The sequence below is a fragment of the Paroedura picta genome, chromosome 10 (genome assembly GCF_049243985.1).
Source record: "Paroedura picta isolate Pp20150507F chromosome 10, Ppicta_v3.0, whole genome shotgun sequence".
Taxonomy (NCBI): Eukaryota; Metazoa; Chordata; class Lepidosauria; order Squamata; family Gekkonidae; genus Paroedura; species Paroedura picta.
In genome coordinates, this window is record NC_135378.1 from 77,865,268 (window position 1) to 77,882,528 (window position 17,261).

General features: G+C 46.9%; 1 protein-coding gene across 7 annotated transcripts in view; it reads right to left on the reverse strand.

Annotated features, from left to right (window-relative positions):
- ARHGAP24 (Rho GTPase activating protein 24) overlaps window positions 1-17,261 on the reverse strand; it is a 361,634-nt gene that overhangs the window by 56,633 nt on the left and 287,740 nt on the right. The window lies entirely within an intron of this gene.

Below are 17,261 nucleotides of genomic sequence, written 5' to 3' on the forward strand. Positions count from 1 at the left end.
GGCAGAGAGGCCTTCCTCTGATGTTGCCACCTGGTACTGAGAATTAGTGTCTTAGTGCCAGCAGATGTTCTCCACAGTCACCATGGTTAGTAGGCACTGATGGAGTTATTCTACTGAATCTATCTAATCCCCCTTGAAAGCTGTTCAGGCCTATGTGCATCCTCTAGCAGTAAATTTCCAATTTTAATCATATCACTCAAATAAGACAGGGTTAGCAGAGCCATGTGGACCAATGGGGCCAATTTGGAAGAACTACAACAAGGGTCCATTATGTACAAGTTGGATAATGCATTTTCAATGTGCTTTTGCAGCTGGGTTTTCCTGTGCAGAACAGGATAATCTACTTCTAAAGTGAACTGAAAGTGAATTATCCAACTTGTGCATAATGGTCCAAGGCCAGGCCTTAGATCAGTCAAGCAAAGTTGTTGTGGTCCATTCCTCCCAACTATTCTTCCACCTATAGGATAATGGAGTAATCTGAGGAAAACCCACAGAGGAAGGCAACTATGTTGGATACAGAATACAAGATTTATGCCAGTGGTCTTCAACATAAAGGGTAGGATCCTGAGATGGGTCACAAAACTTGCTAGGTTGAAAATAGGACCACCAACCTCCAAGTGGTAGCTGGAGGTCTCTCTGTTAGCAAGCAGTCTCCTACTCTCAATGAGAGGTAGATTTTAGTTTGAAAGCCATAAACACCCTTCATGTTAAATATTAATTGCACTACAATTTTGTCTGGCCAAAAATGACAAATATCAAACAGATCATAAATTGAACAGGGCACAGACATGGATGCCAGTCTCCAGGACAAGTCTGGACATAGAATGTATGAAAAGGAATAGCTAGTGATCTTCACCACTGCAGAAAGATACATAATTTAGGACAATAGGTTTCCCAGGAACTCGTAACTAATTTCATCAATTTCCCAACCTTACTTCCCTGGCATCTGCTGAATTTTAGCAATACCTTTCCCCAACTTAATAGCTTTCCTGTGTGGCATTCAAATATCACCTATGATTCACCTCAGGTAAAGCAATCACAGACATAGTCTATCTCCCAAATCTCTGTCTAATTACGAAGCACTCATCAAATCATTGTTCTTTGAACAAACATGTCAGCATAGCCTGGGGTAGCATTTTGTTCTATATCAAGAATTTGAGCAGGAGGAAGGGGAGACAGTAGGCAAGGCAGGTGTTGGTGGCAATGGGTTCCACTAAAAACCCTAGACCCTGGCAGTTTCCCCACCTTAGGGTGTACTGATGTTGGCCCTGCTTCTCCTCTTCCTGTCACATCACTCTAAAAACATATGATTGATGTTTGATGGATCTCACATTAAGAAATTTTAAAGACCACTGAACTAGCCAATAGGCTGTCAACATATTCACCACCTTTTATACCTTCCTTTCAAAACTGAAATGCATACTTTGAAACCACAGATATAGAAAAGGCAGGAATGAGTTATTTCTGTAATCAGTTACTTCTATGATGTAGACACAAATATTTCAGACTGAAGTCCCTCTTGTGGCTTCTCAGTCAGTGCCAGTTATGGGGTTCTCAATATCCAGGTGGGACCTGAATATCGCTTGAAATCATGACTGATCCTCAGATGACAGATATCAGTTCAGAGCGTGCATGATATGCTATTGCACCCAGCGGAAGTCCCTTTTCCACCCTCAAATCCACATGAATTTCCTCGGGTTTACAACCCTAGCCAGTTTTCATGCCTCCTATAACTCCATTTCTCCCCAAAGTGCATTCTTGTGCCTTGGTCCCTGAAGAACCCACCCCATCAAAGACCAGCAAACCTCTTATCTCACCAGCAGGAAGCAGTTCCTCCTCTTACCCCCATCTTGAGCCACTTCAGGGGAAAAGGAGGAGAACGCCAGGAGAACCTCTTGGTAGTGGAGTTCAGCCCCTGGCACGTGCTCCACAACAACTGGCACCTGGGGTTTGGCTATTGCATGACACAGACTGCAGGACTGGATGGGCCACTGGCCAGATCCAACATGGCTTCTCTTACGTTCTCACGTGCCAACCCTGCTCCAGTATTTGCTTTTTTTCTGCGGCAAGTATAGTTTAGTTTAGAACAATGGCTCTTCAGTACAGCACAAATCAACACTGACTCTGTAGCCCTTTCAAGATCAACAGTGTATGAAGCAGATCTGAGTGCAAGCCTGTCAAAGATCAATGTGGAATTTAAGGGCATTTTGTAGCCTTACGCATGACAAGAAGTGGGTCCCTCGCTTCTTCCAAAAGGAACTTCTAATATTTTGGTTTTTAAAAAATCTTTAAGCCTCTAAAATGTGTTGCAAAGCAATTCCAACAGTTTGGAACGAAAAGGGCGTAACCGACCTCTTTCCCCCTGTTCCTGGCTTCTTGGAAAGGCCGATTCTTCCCTGCCCCCACCCCCCCGCATGGTTTATAAGTAACCGATTCTCACTGCCCGTCCTCGATGCACTCCGCTGATTCAGTAAATCGTAAGGGGAGAGGCAGTGTGTTTTTTGATCAAGGCTGTTTCGGGCCACTCCACTCCTTCCTCCGCCCTGCAGCTTTTGTGCAACCAGCCGGCGCTGCCTGAACCTGAGCAAAAATATTTTAGGAACTGCCCAGTGAGTGGAAAAACAAAGCCATCAAGAGCAGGAGAGGTGCAATTCCAGAAGCGACTTCCTTCACATAGAAAAGAAGTGAGGCAGCCTTGGCAGATTTTTGCAACCTGCACCGAACAAGAAGAACTAGTCAGAATGGGCAGGGGATTGTTCCCCCAATGAACAAGGCCTAATGGCTTCTTTGTATTCACACACACACACACACACACACACACACACACACACACACACAGCTGTAGAGACATAGGAGAAAAATACATTGTTTGCTAAATTAAGAACAAAACAAAACAGATTTCCACCAACCCTATTTTTGCTCAGAAAACAACAAGAACACATGTTGATGTTTGAGGGTCTTCGAAAGGAACGGGAGTCGATTCATTCATATCAACGTATTTGCACAGGTTACTTTTCCACTTCCCCTGCTGTAGATTGACTGCGGTTAGGGTAGAAAGATGCCTGGCATCTAGAGTCCTGGACTAAGCTGGCAGGGAAAAAGAGAAAGGTGACCAAAATGGCACACAAGAAGAAGAAGAAGAGTTGGTTTCTATACCCCACTTTTCACTGCCTTAAGGAGTCTCAAAGCGGCTTACAGTCGCCTTCCCTTTCCTCTCCCCACAACAGACACCCTGTGAGGGAAGTGAGGCTGAGAGTGCCCTGATATTACTGAAGAAGAAGAAGAAGAAGAAGAAGAAGAAGAAGAAGAAGAAGAAGAAGAAGAAGAGTTGGTTCTTCTATGCCGCTTTTCTCTACCCGAAGGAGTCTCAAAGCAGCTTACAGTCGCCTTCCCTTTCCTCTCCCCACAAGGTTTGGTTCTTTCTGGTGGTTCCAGGCCACCAAAATCTTCATTCCTGAATCCCTCCCCCCATTTTCATGGTTGTGCTGGCTCCACTCTGCAATCCTGAGTCCCTGTGAAAAAGGCAGCCTATCAATAATCCCAATTAAAGATAGATACATAAAATATCTTCCCACTGTTCTGTACCACCAAAGGTCACCGTGCCACAGACCAGCCCACCATAAGTGTGTCATTTTGGAACAATCTTGAAGGGTGCAGTGCTGTTCTTCTTTTGCAACAATGGTTTGATGCTTCTCTGCTGATAACTCCCAAGGGTAGCAGCCCACTGGGAAATCTCCCAGTAACGTGAATGGATAGTCTGCTCCTGACTTAGAACTGAGAGGAAAGAGCCGGGAGGAGGACAATATGCACCTTCTGTCCTGCTTTCCTGAAATGCCAGCAGAGTTCGATCGCACCTTCAGTTTTTAGAGACTCTAATTCAGTAGGCTAAACAACGCCGAGGAAAGAGAGTCTTCTTTTGACCTGCTCTGTCACTCTCTGCACCATCGCAAAGCCCGTCCGGGATCTTGGGGATCAACGACACATTCCGTGTAATCCTCTTCTCACCTGAAAGCTTCTTTCTGCCTCGGACAACAGTGCTGGAATGGAGGGGTTTAGAAAGGAGAGGCAGCAACAGAGAAGAAAGAAGATCTTGATATTCCCTCCTGGGTGCTAGTTCCCCACAGCCTGCTGCAAACTCCTTCCCTGTCCCCCTGCAGATTTGCACACCGGTGTTTCGGAGGTAACCCCCAAGTCCAGATGGTGGATTGGGAGTGAGGAAGGGCTTCAGGAGACAGGCTCAGGAGTAAAGCACCAGCTACTGAAGGGCTGGGTTTCCACCTGCCTCTCTTTCACAGCTCATCATTCGGCACAGAGAAGTGGCCTGGGGCAGTTTCCTTGTGCACAATCACAGATCCTTGGGATCTGTGGCCCTCCAGATCACAACACACACTGCCATGTCCTCAAATCGACAGGACGGAAGCAACATGTTGGCCAGGCTGAATCTGAGACATTGTTTGGACTCGACACTGATAGAGAGCCAGTTGAACAATAGCACAAAGATTCTTTTTAGCGACACATCAGGTCCTTTGTTACGTAATCCTCACACCCCCCAAAAAACTCCATCCTTTGCGCAAAATGCATTGTGTTCCTTTATCTTCATTCTGTACAGTGGCCGTGCCCTTGCGCTTCCCGAGAATATTATTCTGCCCAAGATAACGGGACTGTACCATTTCAGCGTAAGCGTGTGATTAATTTTTCTTGACATCGCATAAGCCACCATTGTAGCAAGAACTCACAGCTCATTTTTCAGGCCTCGTGGAGTTTTGACCCTCCAGCCACCCCATCTGCTGAACAAGACCTTCTTGACAAACACTGCGGCTCACCTCCTTTCCTGCCCTCAGATATTCTGCGCTGCAGTTTTTCTTATTGTTGGATTTCCATGTCAGAGGCATCCCTGCAACTGGAACTATTGTTGGCATAGATACAGGGCTACCAAAATATAATCTAAGCCAGTGGTCCCCAACCCCTGGTCTGCAGACGGGGACCGGTCCGTAGATCATTCGGTACCGGGCTGCGGCTTCTCCTCATCCTCCTCCCCAGCTGCTGCCTCGGGGGCTGCCGTGACACTCTGCCACCGGCTCACCTTTGGTGCTCTCCGGTGGCCGCCATGGCTGGGGTTCCCCCTTGGTATGGCACTGTGCAGCTGCTGCTGGTAGCGCCCCCCAGTGGGTGGCGGGAAGTCAAGGGTGCCGGCGGGAAAACAAGCAGAGCAGGGGCTCAGGTGGCGGCGGCAACGACTCTTGGTAAAAGACTACCCCCCCCCCCCCCGGGCCTCAGTAAAATTGTGAAGCGTTGACCGGTCCCCGGTGATAAAAAGGTTGGGGACCATTGATCTAAGGTGTATCCCAGTATAGGTAACTGGAACACAGTCCCCATTCACACACACTAAATCATGCAGTTTCAATCCACTTTCAATGCCCTTTGCAACTGGATTTTGTTGTGTGCAAAATCCACTGGCAAGTGGTCGCTGATTGAAACTGCATTATTCAGCATGTGTGAAGGGACCTGGCATGCATCCCGTGTGTGTGCTGTATGTTTTCACAGCACCTGTAATGTTCCTATTGTATTGGCATTTGATTTTCTTTCAAACCTTGTTCTTAGTCGAACAGGTCCATCTGATCCCATCTGTTTATCCCTCAGAACTGATTTCTGGAGGAAGCAGCCCTTGCGGAGCAAGCACAGAGCACTGGGGGTTTGGGTGATGCTAATGACGCTGGCTGAAGCAGGACAAAGGTTTGCCACCCCCTGTTACTAGTAAGTCACACTGAGAGCCATAAAGCTGGGAAGACTGGAGTTATCAAACAAAACTCCTCCTTCAGGACATGACGTCATTCCCAAGGTGAAATCAAAATTATAACTTTCCCAGGACATGGGGAAGAAGCTTTCACTTTTGCATCTTGTTTTTGACTCGAGAGCACAAGTTATGAAGGACTAATCCTTTAACTAGGCACTCCATCTTGTCCACATAACAATGGGGAAAGGCCAGTAAAGAAGATAGAACCATAGAATTGGAAGGGGCCATCTAGGCCATCTAGTCCAACATCCTCCTCAATGCAGGATCAGCCTAAAGCATCTATGATAAGTATCTGTCCAGTTGCTGCTTAAAGACTGCCAGTGTGTGTGTGTGTGGGGGGGGGGGGAGCTCACCTCCTTAGGCACCTCCTTACCTCCTTAGGTAAGCACCTCCTTAGGCAGCCTATTTCACTTCTGAACTACTCTGATAGTGAAGTATTTTTCCTGGAATCTAGCTGGGACTGTTCTACAGGTAGTTTAAACCCATTACTGCAGATACTACCCTCTGCTGCAAACATGAACCGTTCACTGCCCTAATTCCAATGACAACCTTTCAAATGCTTAAAGAGAGCAATCCTGTCCCCTTTCAGCCTCCTCCTCTCCAGACTGAATAGTCTCTCAACCTTTCTTCATAGGATTTAGCCCCCAGCCCCAGATCATCCACGTTGGTAAGGAAATGATGACCTTTAAAGTACTGAAACTTCAAGTAAAGGTATCCTGTCCTATGTGAATATCATTAGGATGAGAACTCAGTAAAGGGTAGTGCAAGGGCATTAATTGTTTTTTTTCCCCTTTACTTTGTTCCTTTGCTTAAACTGAAATGCTTAAATGCTATGCTGGAGGTATTGCTGGGCGGGGGTGTGTGTGGGGGGGAGAGAAAATCTGAAAGAGGCAGGGTATCTGCACCCAGAAGAGACTGCCATGGGGTCACATTTGTCTGATGAAGTGGAGAAAATTTACTCTTGGATATGCCTCCAAATAAGTAGTGTGACTCCAGAGTCAATCCTGAGTAGTGCAGATCGAAGAAAAAAACTGAGCAGCATCAAAGTGGAGATCAGGGTCAGATGCACATTGCTTTTTTTTTTACCTGAACCCAAAGGGCTTTAAAATCCCAGTACAGATAAGACCCAGATATCCACCGTTCTTCTCCGATTTGGACAGGAACAGTTTGGTAGCTCAAGAAAATAAGTATTACATAATAACAAGATCTAAGTTTTTTAAAAAAAATTGAAATCTATTCTCACACATTTCAAATTGTAAATACCCTTCCTTTAGGAATAGTTCTCATCTGTAATATTATGAAGTTATAAGACATTATTTATATTTATGAGACCGTAATAAACAATAAAAGAAAACTGCAATTCTATTTCCAATGTTTTATTGAATTCAGATAGATTAGTCTAAATGATAGAAACTTTAATAAAAGAGTTAGTGCAAATTTTTTTTTGGAAAAGGTCAAGTTTGCAGTAAAAACGGCTTTATAACCCACAAAATATTAAGCAGTCTACAGATCCCAGGGAACAAATAGTGAATGTATTAAGCTGCCTGACAGAAGCCCTTGTTCACCAGTGAACGCAAATACAATCCAAGTAGGCCACACACTTGATTTCTTTATGTGTGCATGAGTAATTCTCAAAATACATTCAGTGCATGCACAGGTCAACATATGATTTAAACCAGGGGTAGTCAAACTGCGGCCCTCCAGATGTCCATGAACTACAATTCCCAGAAGCCCCTGCCAGCATTCGCTGGCAGGGGCTTCTGGGAATTGCAGTCCATGGACATCTGGAGGGCCGCAGTTTGACTACCCCTGATTTAAACTGTACATTCATCCAGGTATATTTTTTTGGTAAAGTATAGGTGTGTAGGCTCTACCAACATGATCCAGAAGTGATATAGGGGCATCTGGTTAACACTCTGGTTTTTGGGCAAAAGCTCTATGGTAGAAATAGCTTCTACCATATATGGTAGAAATAGCTTCTACCATAGAGTTTTTGTTCAAAGTCCAAAATTTCATCCTGATGTGTCTGACTTGGTTACTTCTAGGTGACATGACACTGAAGTCATGTAAGCACATTGCTGAAATGTTGGGTGCTCCCAACCCTGGTTTGGGGTAATTCCCCCTGCCAGCCACCTGTGACAGAGAAGTGTGACTTAACAGCAGGGACCCCCAACCCTACCAGGGGATCCCTAAATCTGCAGGATGTACATGCATTCATAGTAACATCAATAAGACCACTGAGGCACATCCCATTCCCTACCTATTAAACCAGTGTTGTTTACTCTGATTGGCAGCAACTCGGCTTCCCATTCACCTGGTTTTGGTAGGAGACCTCCAGGTAACTGCAGTCCTTTCCTGCTGATGCATATACACTTCTTCAATACACTGAAACAGCCTTCCTCGGGCCTTACATACAGGTAAATGGGAGGGGGTTTAGTTATCACAAAACTCTGTGTTAAAATTTGTCTATGGTAAGATGACCATAGAGTTTCTGGTAATTATTATAGATGACCATAGAGTTTTATAGATGACCATAGAGTTTCTGGCAATTATTACAGATGATGACCATAGAGTTTCTGGCAATTGCTAGAGCTGCTTTTGTTACTTCGGGGTATCTCGAAGAATTGCCTGGAACTCTATGGTCCGAACTTCTGGTTTATAGCTGAGACTTTAAAACAGGGGTAGTCAAACTGCGGCCCTCCAGATGTCCATGGACTACAATTCCCTACCCCTGCTTTAAAAAAAGATCTCTCTAGCCAATGCCTGGCCAACCTAGCAACAGCTCACCTGTGTCTCAGGCAGATGTATCCCCTTTTCAGCAGGGGATTGAACCTGGGACCTTCTGAATGCAAAGCAGATGCTTTGCCAGTGAGCCACAGCCCCTCCCCATTTTAAAAGGAAGCCCTACAAATACATAAAACTACATTTACACCACCCAACATCACAGGCAGTGTTTCAGCAGAACAAGACGGCAGAGTTGGCTATGTCCAGGCCTGCCACACTGAACAATCAGTCCCATTTTATCTTGTGCCAGGGCTTTGATCTCGGAGAGAACACGGGGCCAGAATAATGCCAGGTTGGGGTCAAAAGCCCATCTAGGCAAAACTGATGGGCATCTAGAAAAGCAAGGCTGCTTAAATACCTCATAAGGCAGCTAATCCCCTTTCTTCCTGTTGTTTGCCCAGCGATGGCTGTTTTCACTAATATATCCGCTAATTAGTCTGAAAGCATCCATTAAACAGTTTTGACTAATTCCCCGTTAGCCAAAATCTATTTGATAATTAAGCACGGGAAATTTTCACCTTAGATACACAAATGCGTATTTTATTTCTCAGTGTCGAAGACACTGTAGTTATTTCTGAGAAACATGCCTGACCTTCCAGTGCTGAGAAAGGGCGGGATAAAGGTCTAAACAAACAAACAAACAAGGCTGGGAGTGGAATTAAACTTTGGCAGCTCAAACGACATTTGGGTCCAGTGGCACCAAGAAAGTTTAATTCTGGGTATAAGCTTTTTGTGTGTGTATATGCACTTATAAGAGCCTCTTGTGGCGCAGAGTGGTAAGGCAGCAGACATGCAGTCTGAAAGCTTTGCCCATGAGGCTGGGAGTTCGATCCCAGCAGCCGGCTCAAGGTTGACTCCGCCTTCCATCCTTCCGAGGTCGGTAAAATGAGTACCCAGCTTGCTTGCTGGGGGGTAAACAGTCATGACTGGGGAAGGCACTGGCAAACCACCCCGTATTGAGTCTGCCATGAAAACGCTAGAGGGCGTCACCCCAAGGGTCAGACATGACTCGGTGCTTGCACAGGGGATACCTTTACCTTTACCTTTATGCACTTCACCTGAGCCTTTGGGGAGGGTGGTATATAAATATAATAAACAAACAAATACATAGAAAAAAACAAATAATTTGGATAGCTACTGGGAATGGGGCTATGTATGAATGCAAGAAGCATCCATCCGAATCCATGGGTATCTTGAGCATTGCTATGTATGTCTGCCTCCAGACACCCTTTCAAAAAAAATCCAGCCCAATAGTCCAAGTTGTGAAGTGGTTGGTCACCTGACTGGGTTGTGTGGTGGCTGCTACCAGACCTGGCCAAGGTGCATCATGGGAAATCAGTCGGGTGAGTTGTACAGCTATCTGAGGAAGCGTGCTTGCGCATGAAATCTTACACCCAGAATAAAACTCTGACTGGTCTTAAAGGCACCTTTGGTGCTCTCCAGCGGCCACCATGGCTGGGCCTCACCCTTGGCGTGGCTGCTGGCAGCACCCCCCCAGTGGGCGGTGGGAAGTCAGGGGTGCCAGTGGGAAAGCAAGTGGAGCAGGGGCTCAGTCGGCGGTGACAACATCCCTCAGCAAAAGACTACCCCCACCGGGCCTCAATAAAATTGTCAAGCGTTGACCAATCCCCAGTGATAAAAAGGTAGGGGACCACTGATCTAGGAGACCCCAGTTCAAATCCACACTCTGCTATGGAAGCTTGCCGTGTGACCACGGAGCTTAGCCTAACCTGAGGATAAAACTGGAGAGGGGGAAAAGGGAAGCCATTTTGGACCTTCATGGCGGGTAGGGGGAGGAAGCAGGGCATAAACGAAGCAAATTTCCTTGAGCCATCTTGGCTGCGTCCTGCTAGAAATACCAGCCGCTGCCCTGAAATCCAGCTGTGTCCTGCTGGAAATACCAGCTGCTGCCCTGAGATGGCTAGCTCTTTGCACTGGTGCTATTGCAGCCACGGTGCCAATCCCTGGGCTTCCCGAGAACTAATTGTCTGCAAAGCCACTCATCCCAGGTTTGGACGAGCTCCAGAACTAATTAAACTAATGAAGTCCTCTTGTTTGCACAAACATTCCTGGACCGGCTCCCTCGCTCCCAGCAGCTCATATCAGCTTTAGTTATGGAAATGCATGCCTTTGCTTCACGGCTGTTATTTAACATGGTTGAGAACGACTGTGGGTACACAAACAGCCACAACACTGAACAACTGGGGTGGTATATTAACTGCCCGAGCATTTGAACGTTCACGCACAGCGCAATGAGCTTCCCGCATTCCCCAGGTGGAGTGGAGGGGTTCCTTCAGGGATGTGGAAATTATTCAGCAATCTGCCTGTGCAGAAAGGGAGCAAGGGGAAGGTGGAAATCTGTGCACCAAGGAGACAAAAAAAGAAAAGAAAAGAAAAAGAAATCCAGTTCTGCAAGAGCCGATAACATGGCCTTAGTGTTCTCTATCTCTTCCCCCCTCCTTCCATGCTGCTGAAAAAATGGGGAAAGAAATGATAGCTGGATTGGGGGGGAGGGGAGAAATAGGTACCGTGTTTGCCGGCGTATAAGATGACCCCCCAACATTTCCACTCAAAATATAGAGTTTGTTACATTACATTACAGTACTATGGGCCACTATAGGCAGCTCTGTCTATCCCAACTGAAGTGCACCCGGCGTATAGGACGACCCCCCCCCACTTGGAGGCATGTTTTTCAGGGGGGGAAAGTAGTCTTATACGCCAGCAAATACTGTAATTAAGTTAATTAGCCAGTGCGGAGCGGTGGTTAAAAGCTGCAGCTTCTAACCTGGGGAGCTGGGTTTGATTCCCTGCTACTCCATACACAGCCAGCTGGGTGTCCTGGAGCTAGTCACAGCTCTGATAATGTGGCTCTGACCTAATATGGACCATATTAGGTTGCCCTAACTTCACCCTTAGGTGGTGGGAAAGCGCTGCCTTGTAGGCCCTTCGGAACTGTAATAGCTCACTCAGGAACCTTGTTTCCGGTGGCAGCTCATTCAGCCTGGCCGGCTGAGGCCAAGTGGATGACTTTGGATCCAGGGACTAGCAATAAACTGGCACCACATGACCAGAGTGCTCTCCAGGGGACATAGTTTAAAAAACTGTTTAGCGCTCTTTGAATAACGGGCAATGTCTATAGCATCAGGGGTAGTCAAACTGCAGCCCTCCAGATGTCCATGGACTACAATTCCCATGAGCCCCTGCCAGCAAGCACTGGCAGGAGCTCATGGGAATTGTAGTCCATGAACATCTGGAGGGCCGCAGGAGTGCCTTTCCAGGGTGAGGCAGAGTGACTCCATCATGAAAGCCCCAACCCTCAGTTTTCAAGGCCTGAGACTAGCTGTTCATGACAGGACACTTTGGAGGACCTTCATCTGTTGGGTCACCAAAAACTGGCAATGACTTGACGGCACTTAACAGGCCTAGCGTGACCAGATTCCCCAATCCTATGTCGCCTCCTGGCCATCCAGACGGTTTTCTTTGGGTCAAGTGTCATCTTGCAGTTCTGCGCGACTGCCGTGTCCCGGTCCTGATTTCTGGAGACTGGATTAACGCCGGAGTCCTTCAGGCCATGTCGCACGTACATAAACAAGGTGGCTGTGGCACCTGAGCTTTTATTGAAGCCCTATAATTCTGTCCCGGCCAGGTGCCTTGTCTCAACATCCATTTATAAAAGGCCTCCTTACAATAACCGCAGATGAGTTACTGTGGCTTCTGCACTCCGGGAAGGTGGCCGGACAGCTAACAAGGTGCTAATAAAAGCAACGCTATGATAAACAGAGGGAAGAAACAGGCAGAGACCTCTGATTTAGAGAGGGAGCCATGCATTTATCAAGCTCTGCTCCTTCTCCTCCCTGGCTTCTTGGAGGCTCCTTTCTCTTACGGCTTCTAGTTGCCGGCTGGCGTCGCCTCGGTCGGACAAGGCTACCCTCCAGTCGCACTTACTTTGGATATGGCTGTGTTGAACATGGACGGGTCTCTGCCCAAGCAGTTGCGCGCTTTTGGGGCCTGGCTCTGGGCAAGCATCCTGGCTGCTCTGGCTGATGGAAACAAGGGCTCAGCTGAAGTCTGTCTGTGCAACGTTTTGGCAATACTTTGCTCCGTGAGAGCTCCCCAAAGCCTGGGGACCAAAGAAAACTTTGGAGGGGAAGCAGGTGTGCCGTCGCTTCCACAGGAGTTGGCATACAGTTCACAGACCTGGGCAGTCCACAATCCTTTCTTTCTAGTTGAGGCAAGCGTCACAGTCACAGTTCCCAAAGTTCTCCTCTGGTTCCAATCATGATTCTGATTCCAATCACTGGCGGTCTTCAAGCAAAGGTTGGATACGCACTTTTCTTGGATGCTTTAGGATGCTTAGGGCTGATCCTGCATTGAGCAGGGGGTTGGACTAGATGGCCTGTATGACCCCTTCCAACTCTATGATTCTATGATTCTATGATTCTATGATCAGTCCCAATTAAGGCACTCCCTGATTCCCTGCCATCTTTCTAGTTGCAAGGATGGGGTGGGGGTGTCTCCCGAGGCCTTCCTGCTTTGACGAGCGAGGGTGAGGGATGCTGGGAAATGCAGTTTCCCCAGGACACCCAACACCCCTACGGACCCAGCAGGCAGGACAGAGTTCAGAGGAGAAGAGTTGATGGACGAGATCCTGGAGACGTCATCAGGAAAGTGTGGGGACCGAAACCTACATCTGGCTTGCAGAAAGGGAAGGATTGTTTTCTGACTCTGGGGGAAGAAACAGCTTGGTCTGCTCAGGCCAGAGGGAGTCTTGCCAGCTGGCCTTCACAAGGCTGCTCAGGGAGAAATGCTTTGTGTGCGGAACTTGGGAAGAAAAAGTAGCAAAACAGTTTCCATTTTTGCATAATGTGCATGCCTCTCAGACAAAAACGTCTCTCTCATATAAATGCTAATCCAGACTCCCCCCCTCCCCCAATCAAACTTCTTTTTAGAAATCCAGCTTAGTTTCTCCTGAGCATCTGACAAAAGATCTACCAGAAGACTTTTGGGCAGCAATTCATTTTGGCAGAGCACCACCCAGTCACAAGGGGAAACTGACAACTGGCAGATTTAGCGAAACCGGGAAATTCGTGGCTCATCCCTCATCCAATATTTTAGGCAGCCAAAGTGTTGGCCTTGTTAGATCAGGTCAATGGCCCATCCAGGCCAATGCTCTGTGTCATTTCAGTAGCCAAAAGCTGGGCACCATCAGGAGGTCCACCAGTGCCCCCCGCAGACCTCCAGAAGCCCTCCCACTGTTGCCCCCCAAGGACCATGAACACAGAGCATCACTGTTCTAGACATAGCAGCACTTTCCACTACTATGCCCATCCTACATGACTCTAGTTCCCTGATCCCCAATGCAACCAATTTGGTGATCAAGGGATACTTTGCTCCTCCTCCTCTCTTCATCAATGGAAAAGCTGGTTTAGGTACAGGCCAGTCTTTATGGGCAGGCTGGAATATACCCTTGCAGAAGACCAACTTGCATTTATTAGTCTGGTAATAAATGCTTAATTTTTTTTAAAGCCACTGCCCACAGTGAGCCACGTGACCCACGAAAACTGTAAATACATGTTGGGAGTGGATACCCTCTTGAAAGGCTGGCAAAGAAAACGTTTTGGGGTGGTGCGGATCAGCAAGCTAACAGTTTTCCCAGCGGCAATACTAACATTGTCAACAATGAAGGCTGCATTGGGGGAAAAGCATGTTTCAAACAGGGTTGGTTATTTTGAGGCCCGTCAAACTGAATCACTTCAAAGACCTTGACGACAGGTCATGCATTCAGCCAAGACAGGTACGAGGATCAATACTACAATTATCGCCATCAGATTCATTGTCTTATTTACTCTGCAAACTGCTAAAGACTCACAGGGGTGGGATGGATGGTCGCAACGCCAAGGATGCCAACCAGGAGCTTTGCGTGACTTATGCCGCATTAATCGTTATTGTGACTGCTAATGAAGGCCATTGGTTCCCACAGCATTGCTCAGTCAGATCCTGACTGTCCATGTACATGGGGGACAAGTTTCTCCAGTGAGGACTTCCACCGGTCAGCAGCACAATGGTTCTTTGCTGCAGTATTATTATTATTATTATTATTATTATTATTATTATTATTATTATTATTATTATTATTATTATTAGGATTTATTGCCCGCCACTCTCGGCAAAGCCGGCTCGTGGTGGGTTACAAGATAAAAATAAGTAAAATACAATCCCCTAAAAGCCCCACTAAAAACACAACAATTAACAATACAAAACCAACTAGAACATGGTGGCAGACCAACCCCTCTGCCTATCCTTTCCGGGAAACTAGAGGGAACTGCTGGCCACCATTGTTAGAATAGGGTGGAATAAGTTCCCTCTTTTGCCCCACAGTTCCTCTCTTCGCCCGGGCCTCAACCATAGAGGCAACTGGATACACACTTTTCTTGGATGCTTTAGGATGCTTTGGGCTGATCCTGCGTACAGCAGGGGGTTGGACTAGATGGCCTGTGTGGCCCATTCCAACTCTATGATTCTATGATTCTATGATTCTATGATTCTATGATTCTATGACCAGTCCCTAGTAACCCACCAGAGGCCAATTATGACCGAGGAAACCAACAGAGAACTGCCAGGCTAGATCCAACCAATCAGCACTCTTTCCGGGCATTCCATCTTCGAACAGCGGTCAGCTCGATGCCTAAGGAAGTTTGTCAGCAGAGCTCGATGGCGCTATCCGTCACCACTGACGTTCACCTACAAAGGGCTGTCAGGAATATAATGTCTCTGGAAAATAGAAGCTACCTGCCTGCCTGTCCTTGCTAGAAGCTATTCACCCATCCTCCCCCGTGTATATCCGAGGCTTCTAAAAACATAAACAGCTTCTTGTATGAGTAGCTGCCAATAGGATAATCCCGCTAGTCAGTTACATAATGGTGCAAACTCGATTTCCTGAATTTTTTGGCTCCAGCGGGCTGCTTATTAGGAGGAGAAAGGAGGGCAGCGAGGTCGATATTCTCCCTTGGAAGACTCCTCCTGTACTAATGCAGGAGTCAGGCCCAAAAGCGCTTATTGACTGAGAGACGGGGAACAACATTAGCGCATGAGAGCCACAGGCAATAACACCGACACTGTAGTTTCTGATATCGTTTTTTTTTTTTGGCAAGGGCCGTGGTGGGACATCGGTTATTTTCGTAATGACATATCTCCTGTAAACAAAGATATTATCTAATTTATCTGTATTCACAAGAAAAAAAAATGCAATTATTTCCATGCACTTTAGTGCATGGGGGCTTTGGGGGGGGTCTCAGATGTGAACATCTGCTGTCCAGCCTCTCGGCATCCATCTGAGCTGCTCGCTCTGAACAGGAGCCCACTGCCACTCATGTGATGGAACAGCCAGCTTCAAAAACCGGAAGGCTGCAGCCTCTCCTAAGTGCCTTAATGGAAGGGAGGGTTAGGGGGAGGAAGCTGGTAATTTCCATCCAGTCCCTAGAGGGCCTCATGTTACATCCTCGTTCATTGCTTAGAGTAAAACCGCAACAAAGGAAAGCAGAAACCATTGAAATCCATAAATAAGAAATAAAGTACTTCTGGTTAGCTTTGCAGAGGAAGAACTAGGGGGGCGGGGCATTATGGCAGAACACAATATGGCAATAAAAATCCTGTGACAGAACAAGGCATTCTGTATCGCATTAGTGCAGCCTTTTTCGTTTTTATTTTTAACCATTGAGGAACCCCTGAAACATTCGTCAGGCTTCGAGAAACCCCAGGAGTGGCGCGACCATGCTGAACACGGTTGGGGCGCATAGCTGTGGACACACCCACCTGGGGTCCCGCCCCTCCCCACCCCTGTCAGGCCCATCATTGGCTATTTTGAGAGGGGGAGGGGGTCGACATGACCATATAGGGTCACGTCACCGAATCGATGTTTAACAAATTTTTTAAATATATTTTAAAATTAATTAACTTCCACCCTTTCGGGAAACCCTTCCAGGGCTATCGAGCTCCAGGGTTTCCCGAAACCCTGGCCAAGAGAGCCTGCATTACTGGATAAGCCATAAGCAGGATAGAGAGGGCAGGAATGCTGAAAGTTAGGTCTCCTTGACAGATTATCAGTGCTGTCCTATGAAGAGTTACACCAATCTAACACCACTGATTTCAACTCTGCACCGCAGTGTGCCATTAGTGTACAGGTGTGTTCTACGGGTAAAAACTGGCTGCAGCACCCTCTTCGTCATAACTGATTGTGTTGTTCCATCCCTTGGGAGATGGCCTTCCAAATGCATACAGGTTTTGCAAGCTCCAAATAGATGAGCAATCCATGGTACAGAAATGGCGTACAATGAAAGTCTGAAAGAAGGCACAGTTGAAGAAAAGGACGTACGCACAAAGGCAATTAGTTGATATTAAAAAGACACTATGATGGCTTGAGCCAAACTGGGGAGGGGGGGGATAATCTTTGTAATAATCCCAACTATCAGCCAGGTCTGAGGTCACACAAGAGCATTCTTGGTGACTCTTCTCCCTTCATAGGGGATGATACTTTCATACCAGCTGCAAATATTGTAGGGTTTCATGCACTCGTGAGCAAAGGTCAAACCATGGCTTCCAAGGTTGCTTCTATTTGCTAAAAAAGGACAAAGGCAGGGAAGACAGTGTGGCATTACTTTCAGCTGATCTACAACACATAGACCAT